Source organism: Typopeltis vanoorti, chromosome 16 (genome assembly GCF_054136105.1).
Source record: "Typopeltis vanoorti isolate ZY-2024b chromosome 16, IOZ_Tvanoo_1.0, whole genome shotgun sequence".
Lineage (NCBI taxonomy): Eukaryota > Metazoa > Arthropoda > Arachnida > Uropygi > Thelyphonidae > Typopeltis > Typopeltis vanoorti.
In genome coordinates, this window is record NC_143564.1 from 79,728,984 (window position 1) to 79,746,982 (window position 17,999).

The 17,999-nt window shown below is 37.1% G+C and overlaps 1 protein-coding gene across 1 annotated transcript in view; it reads left to right on the top strand.

Moving 5' to 3' along the window:
* The window catches only part of Frmd5 (FERM domain containing), a 501,610-nt gene that overhangs the window by 312,737 nt on the left and 170,874 nt on the right, over positions 1-17,999 (top strand). The gene's annotated exons all lie outside the window — the stretch shown is intronic.

Consider the following 17,999-nt stretch of genomic DNA (forward strand, 5'->3'; position numbering starts at 1 on the left):
GAAGTTGCTTAATCCTTATTCCCATAGTCTTCTATGTCTGTGTATTGTATTTGTTCTTCTGACCAGTTTGCCTGTTTTGTGGGATGAAAAATTCAAGTTTCTGGGGGGGGGGGGAAACAATCCTCTCACCTCCATATGAGACTGGCTAGCTCATCTTCAATTGAAAAGATCTGATAAAAGTTCTTCACATTTTGGACAGGATCTGAACCCAGATCTTTCCAACTAAAGTGCATCATCAAAACCAACTAAGCTACAGAGGCCATTCTATGGATATACAGATACTATTACTCTTAGAATTCTAAGAACAATTTCCCTCCAAATTAGTCAGAAGACTCGAAGCGTGTTTTTTTTATTTTTTATTTTTTTTATAACATTCAATAGCAACCGGAACTGTACAAGTCCAGAAGACAATCTTAGTACAAGAGGACTTCAGCAAGTTTTTTTTTTTACTACTAGAGGTCAGGCTAAGTAAAAGATCAGTTAACAGCGTCGATTCAGTTTACCTTTGTAGAATGCAAGAGCATGTTGTTTTCATATACACGTGTATTTTTCTGATGATCACCTCAATACAGGGGTCAAACATCAATTGTTATTTTATTAATAATAAGTAAAATAATCATTTCAACACATGCTTTGTTTCCCAAAATTTGTAAATATGAAATTAGTCAGTTTATTTGTGTAGTCTTCAATGTTGTCAGATCTGCTAGATTTAAGGTGACTAGTGATGTACATCAGGGATCAGTCTGTAAAATAATGTTGCTGTTCTTTATCTCTACCTATATTCCATCTCAGTAGTCTTGTATATCCATATACTTACTCTACTTTACTTCCGTTATTCCTAACAACTTGACTACAGTTAGGCTTATGTCTGCTTAACCTATACCTCACAATGTTAATCTTACTGTGACCAATTTCTGCCCCTCCCCCTTCTCTGCCATTAGATAGATAGACCTCATGTAGTAAACCTATCTAATATGAGCAGTTCCTAAACATTCGTGTAATATCAATTAGAAAATTTATATTTTATTATCGACTGCACCATCTAATTGACTTTCTATTGTTCGAAAGTTAGGGTGAGAAGAAAACAGGAATTAATCAATATGTTTACACAAATTCTTTACATGCAAGTCGTGGTTAGTCATATCTTACTATGCCCACAGGTTCACTAATTTTTTTTCGAGATAGTGGCTAAGGAATAAAATCAGGTAATTACAAAACAAAATGTTTATTTTTGATCTACTGCAATAGGTACAGAGCACATAATAATTACTGAGAGATTATTTCACTCAAAGGCTTTAACACACTGAAAAATGCAATTCTAGTGACAGAACGTACTGTGCATTCACTTACCAAAAAAAACTCATTATAGATTAACTTAAAGATGTCTGCTATGACACAACTATGCACATATATGCTTACAAGTTAACATTATTCTTCCTATAAGGATTGTAACAAAATTTTCTTCCAGCCACATACGATACTTATTTAGTACTATTCCTGATGTTATCACATACACTCTTGTGTATGTGATATCACATAACCGCCTGTTTACAAATAATATCTTGCAATCACACACGATGAGGTACATTCTCTTATCAAAATACAATTTAAATTATTGCTTACTTGCAACTACTAAGAGTGGAAAGTCCAATTATCTCATAACAAATTACATCAACACTGGAGTGTCTTCCGTCTGGTCAGTCTTCATGCTGCTTGGATTGCGTTGGCGGTTTCCCAAACAGAGTTTAATTCAAAGCCTCGATATGCTCTTACGTCTAAAATTAACTCCGCTAATTTAAAATTTGTGATAACGTAGTCAATTACTGATTTGTGTCTTATGACTGACCAAGTATATTTATGTATTTCCTTGTGTTTAAACATTGAATTCATTATTCTCATATTATTATAAATGACAGAATCGCTCAATCTGCTACCATTTTTGATGACATGTATCTTTGCCAAATTTACCTATGTTTGTTTTGTATTTTTTGTTTCCTATTCTGGCATTTAAATCTCCTGCTAGTAGTAAATAGTCAGTTTTGTTTGTTTTATCTATGGCATTCTGTAATTCTTTATAAAATATATTACTGTCTTCTTCTTTTCCATTTCCTGAATTGTGGTCTTTTCCCTGATAGTCCGTCCGGCTTTTCTTTGCATGAGACTTGAAAGTATTTCGAATTTCCCCAGTTAGGCAGGTTACTAACCTGTTGCTGGGTAAGTCCTGTGGTAGGGCTACTACCTAATGCCTCTGGACAGGCAGATCTAACAGCATTTACTCTGTTAGGGTGTTAGGATTATACCACCCATACTCGGTCGCCAGTGCCTCATTTGTACTTTTACAGCAGTTGTTGTGCACTTGATCAATTATTTCTGGTGTTGATAAACTTTTTGGACGTCCTTCACGTGGATCAGCTTCAAGGCTGGTACGACCATGTTGGCAGCCCATCTCTTCTTATTTGTCATAAACGAAGGAGAAGAAGGCCCATAAACTTTTATGAACTTCAAATGAATTTCTTTTGCTGTTAAACCTTCTTTTGTTAAACCTTCTTTTACAAAGAAGGTTTAACCGAACGATACTCAATTTTATTCATTTCAAGGGATATGACAACACTTTTGCTTCAGACAGCTGTATAAAATAAACTTCTTGATAGAATGACTTGCAATTTCACATAGATGCTTATGACAGATGTACTAACTTAGAAAGAAAAAAAATCTTGCCGAGAGACCGCCCATACTCAGTTGCCAGTGCCTCATTTGTACTTTTACAACAGTTGTTGTGCTTGATCAATTATTTCGGTGTTAAACTTTTTGGACTTCCTTCACGTGGATCGACTTCAAGGCTGGTACGGCCACGTTGGCAGCCCATTTCTTCTTAATTGTCAAAAACGAAGGAGAAGAGGGCCCATAAACTTTTATGAACTTCAAATAAATTTCTTTTGCTGTTAAACCTTCTTTTACAAAGAAGTTTATAACTGCACAATACTCAATTTTATCCATTTCAAGGGATACAGCAACACTTTTGCTTCAGAGCTGTATAAAACAAACTTCTTGATACAATGACTTGTAATTTCATATAGATGCTTATGACAGATGTATCAACTTATAAAAAAAATTTTGCCGATAGTGTTGCAGAGAGCTTTTCAGATCACCCTCATATCATACCTCTCCTTGAACCCATTAACAGAAAAAGCACTCACAACTGCCACTCTTGCAACCAATTCCACTCAATTCACCACTCTCGAAGCAAAAAATCTAGTCCTCATACCCCTACTGACCACACCTTTATGCAACTTCCAGGAATGACCCACTTGTTCTGGTCCCTCTAGCCAAGTGCTGAAACATTTCTCTTTTTCTTCTATCAACCAACTTCTGCAATCCACACCTTCAATCAATCCTCATAGGGAACATTCCACAGGCCACTCACCATCTTGGTCACTTGCCTCTGAATCCTCTCCACCGCTTCCTCATCCCCAAGAAATCCAAGGGACCAAACTTGAACATAATCTAGATGTGGGCTTATCAAGGCCTTATTAAGAGGAATTACAACTTCCTTATCTCTACTTGTTAATGTGTTCTTCACTAGCCATGTAATCTTTTGGGCTAATTTAGCAACCTTAGCAATATGTCCTCTAAATTTTAACTCTCTATCTACTACCTTGATTAATTATTACTATCTAAATTTTAACTATCTATCTGTTGCCTTGAATAATTATTACTCTACCTAATTTCACATCATCAGCTAAGAACTGAATATTTCCTTTCACATTATTTCCTATATCATTTATCTACAAATTAAACCACAATGGTCCTACCACCGAACCTTGTGGCACATCACTAGTCACCTGTTTTTGCCTCAATTCTGCCCTCCATATACCAGTTTGATATCTGTCCAGCAGCCACTCACTTATCCAGTTGACTAGTGTCATATCCATCCCCATTTGTTCTAATATTCATAACCGAGTTCCGTTTGGTATTCTGTCAAATGCCTTTGCAAAATCATCGTGTAGCTATTTCCTATATCTAACTCAGCTGTAACTCTATTAAAAAAGTTAGTAAATTACTAATGCTGACTGATCCTTAACAATGCTATGATGACCCAAATACAATATCATATTTTTATGTACCCATTCTTGAATTCTCTTTTTTACCAAGTTTTCTAGTACTTTTACCACTATGCCTGAGATACTTCTTGGTCTATAATTTTCTACTGCAGTTTTAGAACCCCCTTGATGCAAAGGAATAATTTTGCCCTCTTTTCACTTCCTTGGAACTCTACCAGAGCTGAAGCTTAAATTAGAGAGCCTAGTCAAAGGCATTGCCAGTTCCATTGCACATTCTCACAAAACCCTAACTGATATCCCATCTAATCCCACAGCTGTATTTACATTGAGATTCTGCAATATCCTAAGCACATCCAATTCATCCACCTCTGATCCCACATCAGTGTCTGTCGCATTATTATTATTCAGGCCTCTATGGAGTCAAAAGACTCATCATGGGAGGTCCTTCCTAGGAAACACAAAGTCTATCAAGACTCATCATGGGAGGTCCCTCCTAGGAAACACAAAGTCTATCATACCACTCCTTAAACTCACTGACTATTCTCGCTCTCACCACTCTATCAGGCAATGCATTCCACGGTTCAACCACCCTCCATGCAAAGAAACCACTCCTCACCCTCTTGCTCACAGCTTCCTTTCGTAACTTCCAGGGATGGCCCCTTGTCAACGCTCCTTCCAACTGTTCAACCAAGTGAAAGAACTCCTCAGTGTCAACCCTGTAAATACCTCTCAACAGTTTAAAAGTCTCAATCATATCACCTCTCCTTCTTCTATCCACCAAACTCTGAAGTCCACATTCCCTCAGCCGATCCTCATAACTAACATTGTACAGTCCTGAAACTGTCTTTGTTATCCACCTTTGTATACCCTTTACACAGTTAATTTATCACCTTCAAATCTGGGGACCAATTATTTTTTGTGGTTAATTGTTTTTTGGATTGTTATTGGATTATATCCAATAAGTAAGGCTGTTTCTTGTATAATTTTCAATTCTTGTTTTAGGGATTCTTCAGAAGAACAAATCTTATGTGTTCTGGATACTAAAGATTTTATATCATATTTTTGAGATGGATGGTGAGCTGATGTTTTATAGATGTAATTATTATTAAGAGAGACCTCCAGGGAGTCAAAGACTCATTGAGGGAGACCACATACTAGACACACACCAACTGTCATACTTATTCTTGAATTCATTCATACTGCTTGCACTCACAACATCCAATGGCAATCCATTCCAATCATGCACCACCCTATAAGAGAAAAATCTAGTCCTCACCCCTTCTTAACGGCCTTCATTCTCGGCTTCCTAGGATGCCCTCTCGTCCTTTCCCTACCCTCCATAAATTATAAAATTTCATCATTTGAAATCCTGTATGACCCTTTCAGAAGTTTAGGTCTCAATCATATCTTCCCTCTTTCTCCTGTCTCCTAGTGTCTGCAGTTTACAAATTCTCAATCTGTCTTCATAATCAGTATTCCACAATCCTGATATCATTTTTAACACTCTCCTTTGTACTCTCTCCAATATATCACAATATATTGGAATCACAATGGAAACCAGGTGACCAAACTTGCACACAATAATCTAAGTGAGGTCTTATCAAGGCCTTGTAAAGAGGCAAAATAACATCCTTATCTTTACATGTGAATGTTGCTTCAGCACTGCAATTATCTTTTGAGTTGTATTTGCAATCTTTGCCACATGATCCCCTGAACTTCAACTTCCTGTCTATTAACACCCCAAGATCCCTTGCCTCATCAGTTTCTTCTAGCCTAATCCCACCAATATAATATGACATTGGATATCTAATCACGCTGAAGTGAATGACTTTACATTTACTCACATTCAACTGACACCCATTTTCCCATGCCCAGCTTATTGAAATCATTCTGCAAGTACTGCATATCAGCAGCATTCCTGATTACCCAACCTATCTTTGCATCATCAACAAATAGCTGTATGTCACTTGTCATATTCTCTGAATATCATTAATGTACAGATTGAATAACAGTGAACCAAGCACTGATCCTTGTGGTACACCACTTGTTACCTTAAATCTTGCAGACTCACATCCCTCATATACCGCTTTTTGATATCTGTCAGTCAGCCATCCTATTATCATGCTAATATTCTATAACCTAGACCCATTTTCTTCAATTTATGCAGCAATCTGCAATGCTATATGCTGTTAAAAGCCTTAGCAAAATCCAAAAGTATCATGGTCTATCCATTCCCCCTTATCTAGTTCAATGGTAACATTGTTATAAAATGTGAGCAAGTTGCTAAAAACATGACCTTCCCTTAGAAAACTCATGTTGTTCATTGCAAAGTAGAGATCTGCCAACCCATTTCTGAATGTGAGCCCTAACCAATTTTTCCAAAATCTTCATCACCACTTCTGAGATACTAATTGGTCAATCGTTGAATACATCGGTCTATGCACCACCCTTGTGCAATGGAATTACCATACATTCTTTCCATTCCTGTGGAATCTTCCCTGTTCTGAGACTCATATTAAACAGCCTGGTCAAAGGAATGACCAGTTCAGCTGAACACTTTTAGCACACGTGGTGATATACCATCAGTCCCTATTGCTGAATTCTTATTCAATTTGTGTAACACCTCTAATACCTCATCCTCATACACCTGCATTTCTGAAGAGGTAACAGTGAGCTCAATGTTGTGTACACCAGATTGATAGCTTTTAATAAAATGGGTACTCATTAGTTGATCAACCTCTTCTACATCTGTAACCCTCATGGCATCTGCATTTAGAAGAGTTTTTCTTTTATATTCATTCCTTCTTTTATTTGCAACATATCGATAGAATTCTTGTGGGTTGTCTTTAGCACGCAGAGCCAGTTTCCTTTCATACTCAGAATTTGTTTTCCATAAACAGTTGTGACTATTCTATCCTGCTGCTTGTAATGTTCATAATGGACATCATCCTTATGCACACGGTATTCCACATCATTCTTTTCTTACTAATCTCTTGCTTAATAAGATTACACATCCATTTGACTCCTACTCTATTTGTTCTTCGAACTCTCGGGACACTTTCTGATATCACAAATGCTTCCCATGCACTCTCGGTATTCTTTCCATCCAGCAACCGATCCCATTCTACTGAACTCAGTATGCTCCTCAGTTGGTCATAATTTCCTGCTTTGTAGTTCTGCATATATCCTTTTCTGAATGGAACATTCATAAACTTAGCCACTTCCCAAGTGAGTACCGCATGATCACTGTCACGAACTGGAGGCAGAATAGTTACGTTTTTAACTGAAACTCCATTTGACACTATAATCAAATCTAACACTCTTAACAAATCTTACTCTCGAGTTCCTTTCATCACATGCTGCTTGAGGAAGTTGTCCCACAACAGCTCAATAAATGCATTTTCATTCTTCTCATGAGATTCTACTGCTACCCAATCAATGTTTGGATAATTAAAGTCTCCCATTATGATTACTCTTTTCACGCTCATCTTTTCTATTTGGTGATGCATTTATTCATCACTAGCAACTGATCCACCAGGTCTGTAACAACACATGACCTGATATTAAAAAAATATTTAAAAAGATTGGAGGTGGGTGAGTTCTTGGCATCTACTGCAGAGCATTAACTACACACACAAATTCCTTGTGTATGTGTAGTTCAAATGGTCAGTGATTTAAAAAATTAAAGAGACCTTTCCTAGATGACTAGTTTTGTTGTGTGTGTGTTATGCAACTTATATATGTCCACTTCGTTAAATAATTTATCATTCTTGATGAATTTGTATTGTTGTCCACAATAACTGGAATTAATTTTGTATGCTTTCTGCAATGCCTTTAATGTAATACCTTTCAAAGGTTCTTAATGACTGTTAACTCCAGTTTGGAAATATTTCTGTACGATAGATTAGCATTAAGTAAAATAGGTGTTTTTAGAATATGGATAACATCTGTTTAGCCTTTAAATAATTTTCCCAAACCTTTCTTTATATTAGCAAAGTGATGACAACTTTTGAGATATTGTTCATTGCTTTGGGAAGAGTACATTGTTCAGCATGTGTAACGATGCAAAGTAAGAATGACCACTTCCAGTAAAGCAAACTCTATGGAATGATGACAAATCCAATCTGAGGAAGATGTTTGACATACTGTTGGCTAGAAAGAAAGCTGCACAAGTATAATAATGTTATTGCCATGTCCTTACATGTGCTGAACACAAAAAATATATAAAAAAAGAAACAGAAATATAAGTTAATCCTATCATTCCAAACAACAGAGGTCATCAAATGTTCAGACAACCAACTGAAATTCTATTCCACCTTGAACAATCAAATCCCAAATTCAAGAATGCCCAAATTATAAGCACCTCATTCCAGTGCGCTAAAAATCAAGGACTCATTTTGCATCAGATCCATTCGTCTCTGATCAGTTTTAACATGTCCTAGATGACAGAGATTATGCTCTTCACTGCAACTGTGCCACATGTTACAAGTGATTTTAGAAGACCAACAGATCTTTTATTTGGACTTCTAAAGTGCTTGTAATTGGATCAGTTCACCTAGATCATGGATCTTCCTCTAAGTCTTTTTCCTGCTTTTCTGGCATTATACACTTGTTTTGTTACCCTTCCTCTTCAATTCTGCTTAAGTGACCAGTTTCCTCACTCACTCCTGAATGTTAACAGCATCAAGTTCCTTCCTGACATCTTTATTTTTAATATGATTCTGCCTGTGATGCCATCGGTCAATTCCAATAATTTTTCTCTGAACTATTAAAAATGTGTGGTCTCTAATCTTTCATTAATTGTTTTGTTTTTAACCCAATTCTTATATCCGTAAGTTAAAACTGATTTGAATGTTTTTGTTTGCTGGTTTAGTGTTCTAGCTAATTTCTCTCTTATTCCATTTAAATTTATTAATTTGACTCCTTACCATACTAGCTTTCTTTGTTGTTTTGTTTTTTTCTATATTTAATATGCCATCTTCAGTAAAAATTGTACCTGGATATTGGAATTTTGCAAATTCTCTAGGTTCTCTATTGAAAATGAAATGATGTCCCCCCCTTTTTTTTCCATAGAGTTTGGCATTTTATTACTTCTTTATACCAGATTTATCACAGCATTTATTCTGTTTAGTCAAAGAATTTTTGTATTCAGAAGTATAATATCACATAAAGAGCCAAGTTGAATGTCTATAATTTTGATATTTGGTTTAATGCCACTTTCCTTCATAATGTGACCCATATATGATCATTTTTTTTTTTTTATTATCCCATGCTATTACTACACCAGATCATAGAGGTCAAATTCGTGTGTTTTTATGTGAATTTTATAACACCTTTCTGGGTGGTTATAAAGTTCACATTTAGAACTATTCATACAATTTAGTAAATGCAGTGGTAATGCTTCCTGGATTCTAAGCGCTCACTCACAACTTCAGAAAAATATTTAAAATATCTTTAAAAAATAATCTGCTAATGCTTTTTATTTCCTATGTTAGAGGCTTAATGGAGTGAAGCAGAACTGAGAAAAGATTAAAAATAATATTTAATTCTTTCAGTATTTCGTCTCAGTCATTGACACATCATCACAGATTACAATATGAGACTTGTAACACACACAAAGCAACCCAAAACTAAGTGAAGTCCATGGACGAAAGAGTCCTAACTAGGTGGAGCACCTTCTATAGATACCAGTTGGCAGTCTACGATGTAATCTACGATCTTGAAGTATTAGTGTTTCCCATAATATGGGAAGTTTAATGCAACCATATTTATATAAATTAGGCTGATTTCTGAGAGCAGCTGCAGATTCCAAAAATAATCTTTCTCTTCTAAATTTACTGCAGTGGAGCCTGACTCTATGAGCCATATCTAAAGCATAGTCTGCAAGGACTGATTGATCATAGTCATGACTTCAGATGTATTTTTTTTGTGTTGTTCCTTGCAGATGTTGGCTGATCTACTGTCTGTCCATAGTAGGCCAACTTGCAGGAATAGAGCACTTTATATACTCCAGACACACACACACACACACACACACACACACACACACACACACACACACACACACACACACACACACACACACACACACACACACACACACACACACAGAGAGGAGTGAGCTGATCTTTAGTAGAATGTATAAGGGTAGCAAGCTGGAAAACTGAAATCTTTCTGAAGAGAAGGTTGAGGATTGAGGAAAGGAGATGAATTATTTTTTTGATACTGTGGCAACTTGCCAGTAGATAAGAAGGTGTGTATATGATTTAGTTCTGCTGTTACAGAGGACTCATTTGAACAAAGGTTATAGGTTATGTTGGTTAGTGTTTTAACAATACCATATTGTTGAGAGCAGGGAGGGGAGTGAACAGGAAAGTTTATACATGTATCTGCCTGTGTAGGTGAGCTTCCTGAGATTGCCGTATTATCAAGGAGTGTGGAAATGCTAAACTATATTAGTTTCTTTTACCATGATAAACTGAATTCTAGGGTGAAGACTATTAAGTTAAGAGAGGAAAGAGTCTGGTGTGTCTGGGCCATGAGGCCAAATGGAGAACACATCATCTGCATATCTTAACCAGATAGAAGGTAAATAAGAAATTGGCAAGGAAAAGTAAGAGAGGAGAACCCATAGAGATACCCTCTGTTCTGTTTATAAATTTTGTGCTTCCAAGATAAATATATTGAATGGATGGCAGAGGATAAGAAATAAGTAATATCAGGAGGAAAAACTTTTTTTTTTTGTAAAAGTGATAAAGTATATTAGGATGAGTAACAAGCTGTTATGAGATGAAAATAATAGCAAACACTCTGGCATACCGTGATTGCTAACCTCCAAATTGGAAGAGCTACTTAAAAGAAGGTGTATTTAATGGAAAATTGATGAACAGTGAGGTGATATTAACCACGCTACCGGCCAAGACGTCTATAGACGTTCAAGTTATCATGGATGCGAAGTGCATATTAAAATTGTAATACCATTGATATTACATTGAAATATATGATGGATACGAAGTGTATGCGGATGCGTATCTGATCCATAATGGCCGGTAAGGTGGTAAAGCCAACCAGAATGCCTGTATTATTTAATGTTAATTCCTAATACATGCTTTTAAATGGATAATTTTTTATATAGGAAGTGGTATGACCAGTGAGGGGAATGAGAGAGAGATTGTTAACTGTTTTGCTAATTTATAGCATAGAGAATCTGTAGCAACTACTATAGTTCTTGAGGGAGGAGAGTTGGGTTTGTGTGTTTTTGGTAATCTGTTTATTCAAGAAGAGGGTGATGGTTAAAGAGTTTGAGTTTTTTTGTGACTTTTCAATTTTTGATCTGAGATTTAGTGGGATTATAATCCAAAGGTGCATTGGTTTCCAAAACCTAAGGCTGAACACTCTTTCTGTAGATTACAACTGCAAATTCAGACGAATCTACTTTTGGCAATTTCTTTAACTGAAATTTTCAAGTAGAAAGTGGGTATGCATTCAGATTTTTGAATTTCATCCAAAGGGATCACATGGTAGCATTAAACAGGATTAAGGCAAAATGCTGCCCTAAGCAAATTGTGTTTGAAGGAATCTCTTTTTGTGAAGGAATAAAGTAGAAAACTTGGATGTCTTGTAATGTCTCATAGATGATTTCACTCAGGGAAGAATTATTGGAAAGCCTGAAGAAGGCCACAGAATTACTGATGTTGCCAGAAAGTTTGGAATCTCACATAACTCTATCCAGGCTCTAGACATGGTTTCAAATCAATGGAATGTCTTCCAGATATTTGCTAAGAGGTCACCCTCACTTTATCATGCAGCATGAAGACAGATTTTTGATTGTAACAGCAAAATGTAATCGACGCACCATGGCAGGTCAGCTTTCAAGTCAGCTCCATTCAAGCACAGGTATGTAGATAGCTTGGCAATCTTTGGCAAGTGTCTGCGACAACATAACATTGTATACAGGTTCTGGGCAGCATTTAAAACCAGTGGAATGTGTTCTTCCAGACATTTGCTAAGAGATGACCTTTCCTCTACCACGGAGCATGAAGACAAATTTTTGGTTATAACAGCAAAATGTAATCTATGCACCATGTCAAGCCAACTTGCAAGCAGGCTCCATTCAAGCACATGTACACATATATCTTAACAAACTGTGGCAAGCCATCACAACAAGTAGGCCTATATGCTCGAAGGCCTGTAGTCTTCATCCCTTTATCCACATCTCATCACAGAGCATGTTTTCAGGGTATCCTTAAAAATTGGACAAGACACCAGTGGGCTAATATACTCTTTACAGATGAGAGTCGTTTTAGTCTTTCCTCTGATTCTATTATTATTATTATTATTATTATTATTATTACTGGTATCTCCATGGAGTCAGTAGACTCATCGCGGGAGACCCAAACTATCAAAATAATATCTATCATATCACTTCTTGAATTTGTTTACAGACGAAGAACTCACAACTGAGTTACGCAATACATTCCACTCATTCACCACCCTGCATGTGAAAAACCTCATTCTCACACCCTTGTTAACCACACTTTTCCTTAATTTCCAGGGATGACCTCTTGTTCTTCCATCACTATCACACAGCTGAAACATTTCCCCTGCATCAATCTTATAAAAACCTTTTAGTAATTTAAATGTTTCTATCATATCCCCTCTTCTCCACCTATCAACCAACCTCTGCAATCCAAAAGCTCTCAATCTATCAATGTATGGAGCATTTTTTACATCACTCACCAACTTAGTCACTCTTCTCTGAACCCTTGCCACAACCTCCTCATCTCCATGGAATCCAGGTGACCAGACCTGAGCACAGTAATCCAAATGTGGAAGTATCGACGTTTTATAAAGGGGAATAATAACCTCTTTATCTCTGGATGTCAGTGTGTTCTTCAATATCCAAGTAATCCTATGTGCAATCTTGGACACCTTAGCAATTTGTCCCCTAAACTTCATCTCCCTATCCACCAGCATCGTCAATCTCTTGGAGTACCATTCCATCAATGTAGTACACAGTTGATAATCTTTTAATCCCAAAATGCATAACTTTACACTTTTTCACATTGAACTGACATCCATTACCTTTTGTCCATTTTGCCAGCTTATTTAAATCATCCTGCAAACTCTCAACATCAGCTTGATTTTTATATTGCACTACCCAACTTTGCATCATCAGCAAACAGCCGAATATCTCCCTTTAAGCCATTTTCTATATCATTTAGGTACAAATTAAACAACAATGGCCCAAGCACAGAGCCCTGAGGCACACCACTGGTCACCTACCTCATCTCTTCCATACACCACCTTCTGGTATCTCTCCCTGAGCCATTCTCCTATCCATCCCCTTCTGCTCCAATTTGCACAACAGTATTCCATGGGGTCCTGTCAAAAGCCTTAGCAAAATCCAGAAGTACCACTGTGTAGCCATTTCCTTTGTTCAACTCAGATGTCATTTTATTATAAAAAGTTAATAAATTGCTAAGGCAGGATTGACGTTTAACAAAACCATGTTGGCCTCTATAGAGTATCATATCCTGATCCACCCATTCTTGAATTTTGTCTTTAACCAACTTTTCCAATACTTTTGTTACCACTCCCGAGATGGTGATTGGTCTGTAATTAACTACCGCAGTTTTAGAGCCACCTTTATGCAATGGAACTACTTTGCCTTCCTTCCACTTCCTAGGGACCATACCAGAGTTCAAACTTAAGTTAAATAACTAAGTTAGAGGGATTGACAATTCCTTTGCACATTACACAACACCTGAGCTGATATTCCATCTAAACCTTCAGCAGTGTTTGCATTTAAATTTTGCAATATACTAATTACCCTTTGATTTCTTAACTTCACTTCTCACGTTAGTTATTGCTATAGGTACAGAGATATCCTCACTTGGGTGATAGACTTTTGAGAAGTGGTCATTCAGTAACTCTACTATTACATCTGAATTTGTCACCTCAACCATCGGCACCCACTAAAGTTATCCTTCCGAAGTCATTCTTCCTTTTACTTGCCACATAGCGAAAAAACTCTTTGGGATTACCCTTGATCTCCTTGGCTAAGGTCTTCTCATAATCTAATTTAGCTTTTCTTACCATATTGGTAACCTTCCTAGCTTGAGCCTTGTACTGTTCATGGGTGTACTGATCGCCTTTCTCCTTGTAAATTCTCCATAACATTTTCTTTTTTTGCAGATCAAGCTTGATACTACTAATCATCCATCTAACGCCTACCTTGTTTGTCTTTCTGAAAGTGGGACACAATTGATATTGCCTTCCTCAAATACCTGCTGATTTTATCCCATGCATTTCCCTTGCAATATGTTCTGCCATGGGACGGCTGCAGGCTCACTCCGAAGCTTATTATAATTTCCTAACCTGTAGTTCCGTATATACCCTTTCTTAAGAGAGAAATACACAAAATTTTGCAACTTCCGAAGTCAATACCACATGATCGCTTTCACCAATTGGAGGTAACGAGGACGCCTTACTCATGCATATATCCTCTGAACCAATGACCAGTCCAACACTCTCACACCATGTGTCCCTTCATTTATGTGCTGTTTCAAGTAATTATCTCGTAGAAGATGTATGAATTCCATTTCCTTTTTGCCGTGTGATATTTTCTCCTTCCAATTGATATCACCATAATTAAAATCCCCCATAATAATCACTAACCCTGCATTCATTGCACTAATTTGCTGATGCATGAATTCAATATCCCCCCCACTGGCTTATAGCAGCAACCAACTGTATATTTGGTTGCGTTGGTCACTATTTCACACCAGACTGCCTCAAATGAACTATCATTCACATGTCTGTCATCTTGATATACTACTTTCTTTGGCTGCAACTCATCAGCTATCATCAACAGTACTCCACCTCTGTTCTACCTTCTCTATCCTCCCTGAAAATACTGTACCCATCACATTCAATTCCAGTGACCACATCTTCTGCTGACAGCCAAGTTTTACTAATACCTACAACTTTTGGTGAGATTACGCTGACTAATGCTAAAAATTCTTCCCTCTTATTTCGAATGCTTCTTGCATTAGTATTCAAAAATTGGAGATTCCCTTTAGTTCTTGTACCAGCTTTAGAATTGATATACATGTCACTAATTTCAGTAGTCCCATGCCAATTTTTATCCACTCTATTCTGCAATTTATTCCACGAATGAGGATCAACAAATCTACAATCACTACTTAAGTTTCTCCCTCTTACACTCAACCTTTTCAATTTTAGTTTCCCTGCCCAATTACTTCAACTTGTTCAGAAAACAGTAACTTCGATCGCTTATGACCTTCCATGTTCAGATGCAACCCATCTCTTGCATACAGCTGTCTTTTTCCTTCAAACACACTCCGGACATCAACAAATTCCAGAACTCTTTTTTATTGCACATTCTTGCAATCATATCATTCATTATCATCGTTCGTCTTCTTAACTCATAATTGTCAAAACGAGGCAGCACACACACACTATTCTCCCATTGACACTTTTCTTATTCACGATATCTAACAATGTTCCTAAATCTTTTGCTGCTCGATTTATACTACCACTCAGGTCATTTGTACCCACCATAACTATCATCTTTTCTGCATCATGCCCTCTCTTTATTGCTAAAGTCACTCTCTCTCTATTCTTTCACCTGCCAAGCACTCTTCAGGCATACCACTCTCCATACCCTTAATCATAGAACCATATATTTTATCACTCATAACTTCATTCAAGTCCAAACAAGTGTCACTCATGGCTCATTTTCTACGCTATTCAGCATGACTCTCCCAGTTTCGTTACTCAACACTCTTTTTCTTACTCCCTCACTCTCACGACATCTCGTTTCTTCTAGACCTCTTGTGCTTTCATTCCATTGACTCCCAGTCACTCCCATACTATTTATTACTTCATCAATCACCAAAGACTCTCCCATACTTAATCCTGTTCTAGTTACTTCAGCTAAAGTAATCTCCCTAGGCCTAATTTCTCTATTCACATTTAACTCAGTTTTAATTTCCAGAACCTCCTTACTGAGCACTTTTAATTCCACTTGCAGCAGATGAAGGCCACTTTTCATTTTCACGAACTCCTACTGAAGTTCTTCCACTATGGTCCTGATGTCTGCTTCCATTCCTAATCGCTCCAGCCTATCCCGACACTTCTCACATACGTCAACATTTTCATTCTTCTCATTCAACCAAACAGTCCACAGATCCTTTACATTCTTTGGTGCATACATATAGCAGTTTCTGCAAAGCATCCATTGTGAAAAATCCAACACAGAGCCAGACTTTTGTATATAAGTCCTCCAAGCCATTGACATATGTCTCCTGTTGGACGCCATCTTTAGACGCTGAAGTAGTGAAACAAACAGCAGCGAAAATACAATATATACAACAGAGTTTTGAACAATAACACCACTGAAGGACACTTGTATCCAATCGAAGCACAACTGCAGCACAATTTGAGACAAAAAGCCACATTATACTTTAATTTAAAAACATGTTTTCTAGCATAAATCAACACGACCGCCACGTTCACTAGTGACACCAGTTCTAGACAACACTTCATCTGGCTTAAAATGGAACTGCTTACCATTGCAAGAATTCTCTTGAAAGGGATAGATATGGCAGTACTAGTTAAGCATACATTATGCTTAATGGACACACCAAGCTACAAGTTCTGAAAAAAAGGGACTATGACTGGTGAATGATATTGCAACGAAGTTCTTCATTATCATGGTGCTGTAGGCAGAAAGTCTATTTTTATGGATGACACTGCCACACCACATCATACACGAACAGTGGAGATACTTCTGGAGACTGATGATATTAATCAAATTGAGTAGCCAGCACACTCCCCAGATATAACCCTATAGAAAGCATTTGAGACACACTGCTGCTTGAAATTCCCTCCAGAAAAAAATAAGGCCTTATCCATGCTCTGAAGGAGGAGTGGGTCAGTTTGCCTCAAGAACTCCTGAATCACTTGATGCTAAGCATGTACAAAGTTGTGAAAGCAGAGATGAGAGTCGTTTTAATCTTTCCTCCGGTTCTAGACGACACTTAATCTGGCATGAAAATGCTACTGCTTACCATTGTGAGAATGTTCTTGAAAAGGATAGATATGGCGGTACTGAGGTCATGGTGTAGGGAGACATTATGCTTAATGGATGCACTACCCTACAAGTGCTAGAAAAAGGGATTGACTGATGAAGGATATGCAACAAAGTTCTTTGACATCATGTGTGATTTTTCCATGGTGCTGTAGGCAAAGAATTTTTATGAATGACATTACCACATCACATAATACACGAGTAGTGGCGATACTTTGGGAGCCCAAGGATATTAATCAAATTGAGATTAATATCCTCAGGCCAGCACACTCCCCAGATATCAACCCCCATAGAACACGTTTGGGACACAATAAAGAGATGCATTTGGGGTGGACCTATTCCATATTACTTTTGTCTGTTACGAATCCCGAATTGTACTTTCTGACAAAGTCTCATTGACTGAGACAAAATATTAGAAGAATTAAATATTTTTAACCCCTTCTCAGTGCTGTTTTATTCCATACATAGACAAACTACATTCTCTCACATCCTGAGATCTGTGAAGTGTGTTCTGGAACTATAACTTGGTCTGCTGCATACAGACAGAAAGCTCTGTTAAAATCTACTGCATACAACACAAGATATATTTGCTACCATTATTATGGTAAGTCAGAACTGCAAACCACACTTTTATCATCCCTTCACACAAGATTAGATGATGAGATTGTGCTGTATAGATATTGTTACTAGTCAGAGAGACTATTTTCATTGTAAACAGCGATGAACACTCTTTTTTGGAATTGTTACTGGACACATTCATTTTAAGATTAACAACTTTAAGAACTTCTGTTTATCCAACATTAAAGGGTATCAAGTTAGGA